The sequence below is a fragment of the Coturnix japonica genome, unplaced genomic scaffold (genome assembly GCF_054131305.1).
Source record: "Coturnix japonica strain WE unplaced genomic scaffold, WE-NBRP24 Scf040, whole genome shotgun sequence".
In the NCBI taxonomy this organism is placed as follows: Eukaryota; Metazoa; Chordata; class Aves; order Galliformes; family Phasianidae; genus Coturnix; species Coturnix japonica.
The window spans coordinates 1,563,782-1,578,211 of NW_028188943.1; positions in this window are offsets into that span (position 1 = coordinate 1,563,782).

Here is a 14,430-nt window from a genome sequence, read left to right on the forward strand (position 1 = left end):
AGTTAGTTCTGTTTCCTTTCTGAGTGCATAACAACCTGAGCACATGAATTGAATGACGTGGCTTTTTAGTCTGGTACAAACTCTGCTGTACACTGAAACTTGGTCCATTTGTAAGCAGGACTTTGTCCATCTCTGCAGGACAGCAGAAAACCCTTTGTGATAATCATGATGCCAAGAAGCAGAATGCAGCAAATGGCAGATGATCCAACTGCTTCAGGTGTTCATTTCCTTAAAACTGAGAATAGTTTTGGACTGAGAGTTTGTAAGCAGAACGGAGCTCTTAAAGCTGTCAGAGATTATTTCTGCACTGTTCAGTTCTATCTGCATAACATACACAGGATCTCAGAACTGCGTTGCTTGAATTGGTGGAACTTGTTGAAGTGAACTGGGATGAGCAAGTTTTAGAACTTAGTCAGAGTGCTGTAAAAAATGGATAATCTCATGAGTATTAAGGTACAGGATTGCTATTTCTGCACTGAATTTGTTTTTATTTTACATGGCTGTGATCTGAAAGTTGCTTGAAACGCAGGCACCTAGGCACTGTTGTGTAACTGAATTTCACACATGATAGGTCCTGAAATATCCTGGAATCTAAAACTCTGACTTCTTTTAAGTCTGCTGCTTGAGTCTAATCAGGGTCATAGTGTCTGTGTGCAGTGTTTCTTTCCCTGCAATGCTCCACATCATTTCATTTTGGGAATATTGAAGGAAATGGACTATATGCCATAACTGTTGTTAGAACAAAGTATGTCTGGTGTGATCTTATGCATAGGTTCTGTAACTGCTCTTCACAGCTCAGGTGTTTGACCTTCCTTTTGGTGAAGTGATGAAATACTGCTGGTTTCTATTTGTGCTTCTAGGCACCTTGAAGCTCTTAGGAAGAGAACAATTGTCTCCAGTTCTTTTCAATGATATCAGTAACAGCTCGAGTGCTGCTGCCCACTAGGTAGACCCAAAGAAGCAGATTACAGTGAAACAACACACGAGCTGGACCTGCACGAGGATCACTTGCAAGACAGTGGCTCTGTTGCTTGAAGCCTATTTGCTTCTTCCTGCCGCCACTCTATTACCAAATATCAACAACCTCTTTCATGATTCAACTTGCAAACGTTTGACACTAACCCTTGTGTTTCTATGCCTTCCTAGGTGATTTGAGCCCTTGTCAACCCCAGAGATCCAAACCAAGTAGTGATGTGCAGTGTGTTTCCATCAATGGAGAGTTCTTATTAAGCACGAATCGCTGCAATTCGGATGACAGCCTTCCACATGGTAACAGTGATGGACACAAGGGGCTCATCCACGTTCATGCTCTCATATCTCCTGGCTCTGCTGAAGATGCTGACCTGAGCCTGCCAGACACAGCAGTCACCTGCCTGGATTGTGACCCAGCGCCTTTGCAGTGCTGCCCATCCCAAGCACAGCCCGAGTGCCCCAGCAGCAGCACCACCATGCAGGAGCAGGTCAGCATCAGTGAGGTGAAGCTGAGCATCTTAGATGGGGACTTAGAGTCAGGCTGCCAGTCCCAGGCACCAGGCAGCAGCACCAGCTCTGAGCCACTCTCATCTTGACAAGAGGAGTCCCATCTTCACCCCTGACCTCTCAAGCCCTCCTGTCTTTTATTGAATAAAGTCACTCTCATGCTCAATCATCGCCTTGTCTGCATTCCGAGTCTTCATTCACAGGGATTGGGATGAATGCAACAAACAGCAAGGCAGCTCAGCTTGCAATGCTATGGCTGTGGGGTTCGTGCAGGCAGAGCTCTGGGTTCCCATTTTGCCTGGCTTTGGGATGTCTGCAGCAAGATCTCTACCATTTTGTATGGGAGCAAATAATCTCTAGCATCCAGGTTGCTGCTCATGATAATCCCAGTCTTCCTGGCTGTTGCTTTGTGATACCTTTCAAAGCCTTTTGATACTCTTTGATGCCTTGGCTGCTCCCTAACACCTCTGTCCTCCTGCCATGTTGACTCACGTCTCCCACTTTTAAGCTGGCTTTGCAGATCATCTCCAGCCCTGTCATCATCACGCTGCAGCAGGAGGTGCTCACCTGGCCCAATGTCTGGCAGTGCTGCTTGTTCTGCAGATGAGCAGCTGCCTCCTCACCTCTTCAGCTACAGTAGTTTTTCTCAGGGCAGTTAGATGCAGTCATGCTCCTCTGGATTTGGTGTGTTAAATCCATGCTTCATGGCAGCAGTCAGTGCAATACAAAGGTGTTCTGTGTGCCACAGCATTTCTCCAGGGGCTGCCAAAGGTAGAAGCACAACACAGCACCATCCTTCTGACAGTAATGTCTGTGAGTGTTAGACATGTGAGCACTGCATCATCCCCAGCGTGTCAGTGCTTTTCCACACCAACCTGACTCTCACACTCTCTGCACTGAATGTAACTCTGCTCTTGTGGAGACAAATGCTTTCTGTCACATCCTCCATCCCTGCAACCATTTGCCGGTAGGCAGCTCTTGCAGAAGAATCCAGCAGCAGAACCTTTTGCTCACCCTACAGCATGCAAATGCTATGAAAGCAGAAATAACCTGGCATGCTCTGGGTCTGCAAGGCTGCACAGATGGGAGAGGTAGATTGTGTTTTTGCAGTGGAGGTTTCCAGTATTTTCAGTACATAGTGTAGGCCCTAACTGAATGTATAACCCTCTTGTAAAACAGCTGTATAAGTAGTTTTTCCACCAAGAAAGTTGCTGAATAGAGTTAAGTTCAGACTGGGGGCATTCTGACATGGGGAGAATTGAGACAAGCACAAGATAAATACACAGGGTGGGTAGAGCCCAGCACAGGACAGAATGAATGTACTGACTTTTGGAAACATTGCCCTTCTCTGTCCACAGAAAAGTACAAGGCAGACCTAAAAACAAGAGGTTGGTAATTGACCTTATATGGAAATGAATCCTAGCAACAGTCTTGAGGAGTCTGTGAGCCTGTGATGCTCAACCAATGAGAGCCATGAGAGCATCACCTGCATTGGGTTTAGGGCATAGAACAGAATTGATTTCACTGACTGGTGTGCAGTTTCTCCCTTGCCAACAGGGGATGTGTGCGCAGTATTGCAATAATGAATAAGCACTGCTGCTATCGCTGCCAGCTTTGCCTAACTAGAAATCTTTGACTTTGAGAGTTTCTCACACAAGGGGAGAGGGTAAGAAAGTAAAGAGGCACAGAAAACTAAGGGAAACTGCTCTTCTTATCTATAAAAATTGATACAATTGATGCTGTCGTGCATTTATTTATTTATTTTTAATTTTTTGCCAATGTCAGTTAGATTGTTTTAAAATATCCACACACCAAAATCTGACTACCAAGCAAATTTAATGAAAATGAAATGAAGGTGAGTTAGCGGGAAGCACAAGGCCATATTATATTAGGCTCTAGCAAATTTACAGGCAGTCACTGCACGAAGAGGTAGATCTGAATTGCACATTATATGATTTCCACAAAGATTAAGGAAATCTGAAGCTTTCAATATATATTTTTTTATGCTTTTCTCATTTCATTTTTTAAACACCTGACCCAGACCCCAACCCTCACAGGAGCTGTAAAGATAACAGCATTAACCCGCAATGTAACTCTAATCCTAACCCTTACCCTGATTCTAAAATCGTCCCTAACTCCAAATGCAACAACAAAAATGATGCTAGAAGTTTGTAGCAAAAGGAACCTTTACCCTGATCATAATCCAAAAAACAATCATTAAGGTAACAATAATCTTTACCTTAAAAGTAATATTAATCAGAGCCCAGATGATGCCTGCATCCAATCAGAAGCATGCTTTGTATTATTTAAGAGTTGTATTTTTTCCAATGAACTCTCTCTATTATCACTTTTATAAAGTAACAGAGTCTGTTCTTTTTCTCCTGACACTATGCCTTACTCCTGACATCCCCTGGAAATGACCCAGATAGGGCACCATCAAAGTAATGCTAATAGTAATGTCAATCCTAAGGGTATCTCTAGCCTCAGTGTTAATGGGACGCTAACAACAATCCCAACAGCCTTAAACATTCTGGTGGTGTGACAGAGGTGCTGCCTTGCACATGCTGGGCAGTCCCATTGCCTGTTAAATGCAGGTGGCAGCGTAGAAACATGATGCCCGTGGTCAGAATGCCCTGTGGCAGATCCTGGCACCGGAGAACTGACCGGAGAACCATGAGAGAACTGAGAACAAATCACTCGACATCAGAACCGACCCAGTGGTTATTTACAAGCCTTGGGTGAACCAGACAGGATCTCAGAGTGGTGAATGTAGGTACAGAAGTTGTTACTACTCTGTTTACTTCTAAAAGCTGCTCAGCTGCTTTGCGTTTCAGACCATCCCTGGCTTCACTGTATGCATCTGTCCAATTGATACCAGGTGGTTTTTTTTCATCTCAGAAGTTGGGGGGGGGGGGGGGGGGGGGGGGGAGGAAAGGGACATCAATTCAATTACTCATTTATTTATTGACAGAGATTCACGTTTGCTACGTTTGGAGAAGTTTTATTTGTTTGCTGTGGTTTGGTTTTTTCTTTTTTTCTTTTTTTTTTTCCCCCTTCCCTCCTCTTCCATCTTTGTGTTCTTCCCCTATAATCAAAAGAGAACGGATCCCCAGGGTCTGTCCCGCAGACGTTCTTTCCGTGGTCTCTGCTGCCACCTTCTGGCCAATACACGGAACTGCCACTGTTGGGCGTTTGGTGCCGCAGGAAGCACAACGCAGATCTGAGTTCTGACCGGTCTACGCAGCAAATCCGCCAATCTTTATTGCGATAAGCCCTCCAGACAAGAGCATAAAGTCTTTGCCTGAGGGCAGGGTGAGTAGTAATGGATGTCAGTTTTGAAATTTCCAGTCCATTCACCACAGCGCTTTCTGCCTCCATGTCCCATAACCAGAGCAGCTATGCTGGCATGCTCTCTTGGTTTCTGTCTAAACCACTGTACTATATCCATCAGTTCAGCTGCTGTATTATGGGCAGCAGGGTTTGGGGGGTTGGACACTGGTCAGGGAACTCCCACCAGCCTATCCTGCATTTTTTTTTTTTTCATTTTTGGGTTACAATCAGTCAGATCTCAAATAGATCTAGTCCAAATGGAACCTCAAAATCTGACCTTTTAGTGCCTTCATTTACAGAGTCCATTTTATACAGATTCCCTTGTACAGGGTCCCCATGGTCTTCCAGAGAGATGTTCCTGATCTTCCATAGGAGAATGATTGAATTAGGTTTTTTCCCATCAAAACTGCCACCTGTCTTTCCAGTTTTTCAACACTGTCATTCAATAGCTGATTTGCATCAGCCTGAGCCTCTTCAGTTATGTTCAGACAGTTCAAGGCCATCAGCAGTGGCCATGCCACCATGAACACAGCTAACTGTCATTCTCAAGTTGTAAGTATGTCTTTGCTAAGACCATGGAAATACTCAGTCAGGTGGGCCAGGGACTCATGGACCCTCCCTCCATCCCACACAGGGCCCCATTTTTCAGTGACAGAAGCAGTGCTGCATTTTGAGGATCCTAGGAATCCCAGGACATGCCCTGACAAAAGGTCATTCAAAGGGGTAGTCTTTCCCCATCCAAACCACCCCATGATATTCACAGAATCACAGAATTGTAGGGGTTGGAAGGGACCTCCAGAGACCATTGAGTCCAACCCCCCTTCCAAAGCAGGTTCCCTACACCACGTCGCACAGCTCAGCATCCAGGCAGGTCTTGAATATCTCCAGAGAAGGAGATTCCACAACCACACCGGGCAGCCTGTTCCAGTGCTCTGTCACCCTCACCGTAAAGAAGTTCTTGCACACATTAATGCGGAACTTCCTATGCTGAAGTTTCAGCCCATTACTCTTAGTCCTGTCCCCACGCACTACTGAAAAGAGACCAGACTCACCACTATGGCTCCCACACTTCAGGTATTTATAAAACTGGATCAAGTCCCCTCTCAGCCTTCTTTTCTCAAGGCTAAACAGACCCAGTTCACTTAGTCTCTCCTCATAGGGGAGATGCTCCAGGTCCTTCACCATCTTTGTGGCCCTCCGCTGGACTCTTTCCAAGAGATCCCTGTCTTTTTTTGTACTGGGGAGCCCAGAACTGGACACAATATTCCAGATGAGGCCTCACCAGGGCAGAGTAGAGGGGGAGGATCACCTCCTTCGACCTGCTGGACACGCTCTTTCTAATACACCCCAGGATGCCATTGGCTTTTTTGGCTACAAGGGCACACTGCTGGCTCATGGTCAATCTGTCGTCCACCAGGACGCCCAGGTCCCTCTCAGCAGAGCTCCTCTCCAGCAGCTCTTCCCCCAGCCTGTACTGGTGCATGCAATTATTTCTACCCAGGTGCAAGACTCTACACTTGCTTTTGTTAAACCTCATCTGGTTTCTTACTGCCCAGCTCTCCAGCCTGTCCAGGTCTCGCTGAATGGCAGCACAGCCTTCAGGTGTGTCAGCCAATCCTCCCAACTTCGTGTCATCAGCAAACTTGCTGAGGGTGGTCATTGATGAAGATGTTGAACAAGACTGGACCCAGCACAGACCCCTGGGGGACGCCGCTAGTTACAGCCCTCCAGCCAGACACTGCACCGCCAACGACAACCCTCTGCACTCTGCCAGTCAGCCAATTCTCGACCCACTTCACTGTCCACTCACCTATCCCATACTTCCTCAACTTTGCTATAAGTATGTCATGGGAGACTGTATCAGTTATAGAGGTTATAGAGTTCAATTCCTGTAGTCAATTTGGCGGCCCAGGTGGGACCAGCTCTGTTCGCTGCAGGACCAGCTGAGAGGGAGACACTTTTGGCGCACCCTGAGATTTCTCTGACGGACTCCCTTCCTCACCTGATCACTGCAGGGACAGACAAGGACCACCCATAGGTGGACTAGGTATGTGTATGGTAAGTGGAGCCCATATGTCTTGAGGAGACATCCTACACAGTTTACAGCCATACGTGCTGCTCCCAGGGAGGTGAGCTCATGGACTTGGTTGCCAGCTGGGGTAGGAAGACTCCTTGGGTGAGTTCCTATGAAAGGGAACTGTATGTCATATGAATGGAAATAAGAACAAATACTCTCTCCCAGGTAGTTGACAATAGGAGGGACCTAGGTTGGTCTCTCCTACGGGTATGGGATATAGTGGATAGCCTGTCAAATGGTAGCCTGGGTTCTCCAAGTTGTAATCACGGGGCTTATAGGTTGTATGTTCAATATTATCATCTGCTTTAAGTGTTTGGTACCGTGTGTCAAGCCGACTCTGGGAAAAACATTAACGTTTGCAACTGGTCGACCAGAGTATGAGTGTTATTAAGATTCCAGCTAGAAAACGTTGTCAGCATTGTGTAGTATGAATAAACCATGGTTTTTGATCTAAATGTCAGAGTGAGTGTGGTGTGAGTGAGACACAGAACAGCTGCAGGGTGAGTGCCGAGTCCCGATCCATGTTTCCTTCCTCCTGTGAGGGAAATGGCCAGACACGGACAAAGTGAAAGACTGTGTTGTCTGTCCACTCATATGTACTTTCTGCTTGTATGTAAAAGACGGGAGTTTGTACTCTGTAGATTAGTAAGATTGTCCTGAGGAGAGGTGTACATTCCACCCGACCAATGAGTGTCAACCCATTTATGTAATACTATGTACTGCTTGTGAGGAAGTGTGTGAGGGAGGTGGTTCAATCAGTGCTGGTTCTGTGGCACAATGTTTATAACTGAAGAATACAGACTGTATTAAGGGAGTTTACGTGAACTGAAGAACTGTACTGTTTGACAAACTGTTTTGATGTTATAAGAAAGTGTAATTGTTAATGATATATGGAAGTGTACTTGAGGGAATGTGGAAGTGTATCTGAGCATACAAATAGAGGAAGCATTTACAGAGGAAAAAGGGTTAAAGCAAGTTTACCTGCACTGACATGAGAGCAACGCCCTGCACCGCTGCCCTGTGAGCTGAGCAGAGCAGAGCAGAGACACAGTCCCCGTGTATCAGGTAGTGTTATTCTGCTTACCAAATGAATGAGTTCACTACAGAAGAGGCAAATCTTCACCTCTGCTGCATTTGTGGCATACTCTGGAGTTCAAGGCATTGCAAAGCTATGGCACATCTACTTTCTTTCAATGATGACACCTTAGTGTGCTCTGGGCTCTCATTTCAATTGCATCTAAAGAAGTCTAGGGTCATGCCAGCTGACAGGAAGCTGGCAAATGTTGTCTCATTGTAAGGAAGAGCAAGAAAGATGACATGGGCAATTATGGACCTGTCAGTCCAGAGCCTGGTAAAATTATGGAGAAAATGATGGTGGGAGTTATGGAAAAACAGCTGAAGGACAATTCTGCCATTGGTCGCAGCCAACACAAGTTTGTGAGGCGAAGGTCCTGTTTAATTTAAGCTCATTTTGTGACACAGTTATCCGTTCAGTTGACCAAGGGAAGCCAGTTGATGTAATCCTTGAGGATTTCAGTGGAGATTTTGACACTGTTTCTCACAACAACCTTCTGGACAGAATGTTCTGCATATGGCTAGACAGAAACACAATGTGGTGGGTGAGCAGTTGGCCAGTAGGTCGGTCCCAATGGATTATAGTCAGTGGGTTCCATCAGGCTGGTAGATGGTCACTGTCGGGGTCCCCAGGGTTCCAATTTGGGGCCACTTTCCTTTCATGTTTATGCAGATGACTTGAATGCAGGACTAGAAGACGTTCTGAGCAAGTTTGCTGATAAGACCAGATGAGGAGGTGCTGTTGCCTCCACTGAGGGTGGAGAGGACTTGCAGAGAGATGTGGGCAAGTCAGAGAAGTGGGTACCAGTTGGTACTAAGCACCATGTGCATAAAGTATAACAAGAACAAGTGCCTGATTGTGCACCTGGGTAGGGGCAATGCTGGACATACACACTGACTGGATATGGGACACTGGAGAGGAGTCTGACTGGAAAGGATTGGGGTGCTGGTCAGCATCACACTGAATGTGAGTCAGCAGTGTGCCAAGGCAGCCAGGAAAGACAACAGTCCCCTGGAGTGCATGAAGCAACTTATTGCCAGCTGGGTGAGGGAAAGGATCATCCCTCTCTGCTCTGCATTGCTACTGCCTCACTATGTTCTGGGCACCACAGAACATAACGGACTTCAAACTCTGGGAGAATGTGCAAAGGAGGGCACTGGAACTGAGAGATCTGAAGTTCAGAGTTTCACAGGGATTGACTGCTTGTTCAGACTGGGCCCTTCTCACATCCCTTCTCACATCCTGCAATGAAACATAGGTCTCATATGGGACATGAACCTCACAGCGTCCTTGCACCCCATGCACAGCCTGGGATCTTCTGTCCCCATGTCTTTCATTTAACATCATACAAAATTCCAACCAATTGCCCCAGGAAATGCCCAGAGCCAACATGAGATACAGGATCTCTCTACCACTGGTCTTGTAATCAGGGCTTGACCTGTCTGCTTCGTAAGGCAAAGGAGAGGTTTCTAAGCATGCCAGTGCCTTTGCCTGCCTGTAGTCATGGCTTCCAGTTATCTTCTCTAACAAGTCCCTTGGTAAGCTTGCTTGTTAATGTTCCTCAGTGGGCCCATTAATACTCCAAGAAACTTCACTGTTACTTCTGACTTTGTCTTGTTGAGCACTTTGTGCAAACTTCTCTCTGCACTGGAGGCTGATGAACGCAGCATCAAATGCGCCCTGGGACAATTATAACCTAAAGAATCTCCTGTGTTTTATGCCATCTTGTTATCTTCTTCAGGTTATCAGAACTTGTTCAGCAAAAAGGAGGGATATCTGGAGAGAGCTTAAAGAGAAAGAATCCATTATAAATTTATTGTCTCTTTATTTATAGCTGGGTTTAAAGCAGCACTGTGCAACTGATACCAATCCAGGATGTCCCAATGAGTTCTGTACTGTTACTGTGTTGACAAAGGTCCTTCTCAACCTCCCTACCCAATTTCTGCTCACAATGGACCTATGGGACTTGCATCACTTTTCTTCACATCACTCTTCTCCTCTGCATTCATCCGCTCAGTGTTAAAACTGCTTTGCACCAAATCCCACTGGCTTTCCTCAGAGAACCAGCTACACATGGAAAAGGAAAGATTTATCTTTTTTATCTGGCCAGCAAATGGAAAGAAAGGTGATGCAATTGAATGAACAGTAAAACACAGTGATCAACTGCATGCCATGTTCAAGCTGCATCTATTGAAGTTTGTCTTTCATATGGAATACTTTTAAAAGAAATGATTTAGACTGAGATAGGATAGGATAGATTGAATCACAGTGAAGTAGTTGACAACAGAGGCCATCAGACTCTGGGAGATGGAGCAAATTCCAGTAATCTTCCTGGGATAGATCAGCCAGGTAGTTGAGAGGTATCAACTTAAAACTGATCAGGACTTGTGAGTATTTCACACATTGAGATGGGTTAACACATTCTCATTGATTTCTATCTTTGTCTCCAACTCTGTTTTTCACTTTTACTGACATTAATGAACATCTTTCAGACTTCGTGCCTTAATAAAAAAGAGACAGTGATTGAGAAAAAGAAAAAGTATAAGAAAAAAAAGAAAAAGAATAGATAGGAAGGGATAGATCAAATCACAGTGAAGGAGTTGACAACACATTCCATCAGACTTTGGGGAGATGGAACAAATTCCAGTAATCCCCCTGAAAGTCAGAAATCAGACAGATAATTGGGGGGTATCTGACTGAACAAAGAGCAAGGGATGGAGAAATCTGGAGGGCAGTGGGAGTAGTGTGTGCCCAAATGGCCTGCTGAAAACATGCCCTTAACCATGGCCATTTCTTTAGGAGAGTTGAAAACACCTGGAGGATGAGACACATCAAATAGGCAGCAGGGAAGAGTAGTGCTGGGCACCGGGCTATAGTCACAGGGCATTTGCAATGGCACCGCTGTCTGTGTCTGTGAACCTGAAGGCATTTGTGTCCAGCAAACACAGTTCTGGAAAACATTGTAGTTTCAGTAAAAGAAAAAAAAGAAAGAAAGAAAAAAAAAGACATCAAATCACCTCAAAGATTCATATATACAACTTAAAATGGAACAAGACTCATGAGAATTTCTCATGTTGAGAAGGGTTAACACATTTTCATTGATTTCCATCTTTGTCTTCAATTATTTGTTTCAGTTTTATTGACATTTATGATGAACTATTAAGCTTACAGCCTCAAAATAAATAAATAAATAAAAAGAGATACATTTGCATCTTGCACATGGCCTGATGCCCCTTTGACCTTCACAGTTCCCACAAGTCCTTCAATGCCGGAGAGTATGAGATCCAGCAAAGCACCTCTCCTCTTTGGTTCCTCCATGGCTTGGTCAAGAAGCTTCCATCTGTGCTCTCCATGGATCTGCTGGATGCCACATGCCCTGCTGTGCTGTCCCTGCCGCAGATAATGGAGTGACAAAGGCCCCCAAATGGGACAAGGGACAGACAACATCAGATTCCCATCTGTCTGCAGAGGGCACCTTCCATTTACTCTCCCTGATCAAGAAGACAGGAAAACACACTGATGGTCTCCTCTGTTTGCCATTTGAATTAGCTCTGACCTGTCTGCTCTTCCATCCTCAGGCAGATCTCAGTGCACTCTCACAGTGGGCAGTCACCTTTCTATGTCTCCTCGCCCATCCATCCTAAAGACTCGGTATCCCCCTTGTGCTACAGTGCAGTTGTGGAAGCCATTAAACTCTGTCCCCATGGTCCAAACAGGAGCTCAAACCAGCAGCTCTACCAATATTTCTAGCTTACTGTTTGTTGGTGTTTGCATTAGTGCAAAACCACAGAAGTAAACATCCTAATTGAAAAGCATCACTGGACATAGCTGGACTGGATAGCTCATCTATGGTATCAGTGTGCAGAAGGTGGCACACAGACATTAGAGCGATCGTGGGTCTTGGAGGTGACTTAGCAACACGGACGCACTTATGGCATCGCTTTCCAGAAGGCCCTGTGCTGCTCTTGCAGCTGCATGTGAATTCACCAGACAGCCGGTGCTATCCCCTCTCTGGCCCTCAGCTGATGCCCAGGAAGGAGCTGTCTATCTCAGGGATTTCCCACATGGTTTACAAGCACTGGCACACATCAGGAGCAGCCCAGGCACCTTGGGCATCACCCAGTGTCTGTGTGTGAGCAGCTGCCTCCCAGCTGAAGGACCGAGGACTCAGAGCAGGAGCTCACATGCAGGCAACTCCTTGTGCACTTCTGAACTGAACCAGAGGAATCCCAGCTCCTGTGGGTGTGTAGGGAGCTGAATCCCATTTCAGCTCCAGGATTTCTATCAAGGGATGAGACTCCTGCACTGCCTCAGCTGGATCACTGTCCTGCACAGGGAAAGTCCAAACCTCGCCTTCCTTGTCTGGGTGCCCTTATTGTTTCATCAAACGAACTCTGGGAGCACTGCCCATATGTCTCCTCTCAGTCACTGACCACTGGACATGTGGTGGTTAATTGAGTGGATTTCAAAGCACAGTCATGATGCTGTTGTCTTTCAGGAGCTGTTGGCCATGAGGACCCAGGGACATGTCAGGGGAGATGAGTGAGAAGGATAAAAATGACATCATCTGCTGCTTGCTTGTCCAGGCTCCTGGGACACAGGGAGCTCATAAATGAGGGCAGAGCTGCAGAGAGACAGCTGTGCCCAGGAGCAGCTCTCGTGCACAGCACAGCCTGCAGGTGACAGAAACAGAAGAGAGAATATGGAGAGAGCTTGCAGGATGTGTGTGGTGTGAGCGGGCTGTGAGCTCTCTGCAGGAGCATTGCTCACAGACCATGACAAGGTAAGTCTCACAGCTGACCATGAGCTGCTTTTCATAGAGGGTCAACTTAATTTGGGACATCCCATAGCAGATCTGGATGCAGGCACTGCATGTTTCTTTACTGTGTTAAAAGCCTTCTGCTCCAGCTCTGGACTTCCCTGCATCAGAGTCAGAGCACAGCCCTGAGTGCTGCGTGTCCCAGCACGGCTGCAGGCTGTGCAGCCGGGGCTGCAGGCGGGTGCCCAGGGCTGTCCTGCAGAGCAGGGTCCCTGCTGTGCCCCAGGGGCTGTGTGCCGGGTATGGGACTCTGCCGCCTGCCAGGCTCAGCACTCAGCCTGCCCGGGGAGCTGCCCAGGGTGCTGCAGGGAGACGGGTGGGGGGAAGGAGCCCCCCGGCAGGGCTTGTGCTGCCACAGCTGCTGCCTGAGGCAGGGGGATCACAGATCCATTGCACAACTCTGTTTTCTAGTGCCCTTGGAAGAGGAGATCCAAGGCAGGGGATTCCCATTTCTTGTTCTGAGGCAAAACGAATTGGAGGCAGAAAGTAGCTGTCACACTTCTGAGAATTTTGCATCCATCAGTTGCTTTTTTTGTGAACAGTCATACGTTTTGTGCTTCCAGTCTCCCATTTTTTTGAAGGATGGAACCAATCTTAATTATCATCATTTTCTGTAGGTATGAATAATTCACTTTAGCTGCAAACAGGCAGCTTTTTCTAACTGAAGTTGAATGGCACAGAGGCTGCTTTTGGGGCACTAAGTGCAGTTGGGGTAAAGATACGAGACAGGAAACAGATGAAAATATCCAGGGAGACAGGATAAGGTAAGAAAGTAAGAGGAATGGTTAGAGCTCCATATGCTGCTTCTGCCTAAGGAATGCTGAACAAAATGAAATTAAATGCAAGTAATGGTGCTAAATTTACACTGTTGTAGGAGAATGAAAACATTTTATATTATTGCAGGAGGAGTGTCTCTGAGAATGGTCTGGACTTGTCATTATCATCTGCACTCTGAGCAGGACTCCAAGCCCAACAACAGCAGATGCCCAACAGCAGCTCCATCAGCGAGTTCCTCCTGCTGCCGTTGGCAGACACGCGGCAGCTGCAGCTCCTGCACTTCTGGCTCTTCCTGGGCATCTACCTGGCTGCCCTCCTGGGCAACGGCCTCATCAGCACAGCCGTAGCCTGCGACCGCCGCCTGCACACCCCCATGTACTTCTTCCTCCTCAACCTGGCCCTCCTCGACCTGGGCTGCATCTCCACCACTCTCCCCAAAGCCATGGCCAACACCCTCTGGGACACCAGGGCCATCTCCTACACAGGATGTGCTGCACAGGTCTTTTTCTTTCTCTTCTTCATCTCAGCAGAATATTTCCTTCTCACCATCATGTCCTATGACCGCTACGTTGCCATCTGCAAGCCCCTGCACTACGGGACCTTGATGGACAGCAGAGCTTGTGCCACCATGGCAGCAGCTGCCTGGGGCACTGGGGTTCTCTATTCCCTGCTGCACACTGTCAATACGTTTTCACTGCCTCTCTGCCTAGGAAACATTGTGAACCAGTTTTTCTGTGAAATCCCCCAGATCCTCAAACTCTCCTGCTCAGCATCCTATCTCAGGGAAGTTGTGCTTCTATTTTTTGGTGTCAGTTTAGCCTTTGGGTGCTTTGTTTTCATCGTTGTGTCCTATGTGCAGATCTTCATGGCTGT